Raw genomic sequence first — 649 nt, 5'->3', positions numbered from 1 at the left:
GGGGCAGTGTCCCCCGGTATGGAGCAGGGGATGGGGCAGTGTCCCCTGGTATAGGGTGGGGGATGAGGAAGTGCCCCCCGGTATGGGGCAGGGGACAGGGCAGTGTCCCCCGGTATGGGGCAGGCAATGGGGCAGTGTCCCCCGGTGTGGGGTGGGGGATGAGGAAGTGTCCCCGGTATGGGGCAGGCAATGAGGCAGTGTCCCCCGGTGTGGGGCAGGGGACGGGGCAGTGTCCTGGATACAGGGCAGGGGATGGGGCAGTGGCCCCCAGTGTGAGGTTGGGGTCAGGGCAGTGTCCGTGGCATGGGGTGGGAAACGGGTTCGTGCCCCGAGGGCTCTGGTCCCTGCAGAGGGGCCCTCAGGGCCTGGGGGGGGGGGGATGTCCCAGGTCCTGCATCTCAACCCCCCCTCGCCTCTCGGTCTGAGTTAGACCCTGCAGGGCTTGTGGTGGGAGACACCTCCCCACGCGCCTAGGTCCCACGTCGGAAAGAGCGTCCCGTCTTGCGTGACACCCCCCCACCTCACCGTCTCCAGCCAAAGAGACCCCCCCCACCGGCCCTGGGGAAGGGATGTGCCCCAGGCTTGGGCTGGGCCCCCCATACACACGTCCTCGCAGGTCCTGCACCAGGAGCTTCACCCCATCCCGGGG

General features: G+C 69.0%; 1 protein-coding gene across 1 annotated transcript in view; it reads right to left on the bottom strand.

The window, feature by feature from the left end:
- PDE2A (phosphodiesterase 2A) overlaps positions 1-649 on the bottom strand; it is a 54,888-nt gene that overhangs the window by 30,882 nt on the left and 23,357 nt on the right. The gene's annotated exons all lie outside the window — the stretch shown is intronic.

The sequence above is a fragment of the Apteryx rowi genome, unplaced genomic scaffold (assembly GCF_003343035.1).
Source record: "Apteryx rowi isolate R43461 unplaced genomic scaffold, aptRow1 scaffold_498, whole genome shotgun sequence".
NCBI classification, from domain to species: domain Eukaryota; kingdom Metazoa; phylum Chordata; class Aves; order Apterygiformes; family Apterygidae; genus Apteryx; species Apteryx rowi.
The sequence above is the reverse complement of the archived record's forward strand: the minus strand, read 5'-3'. Positions and strand labels throughout refer to the sequence as shown.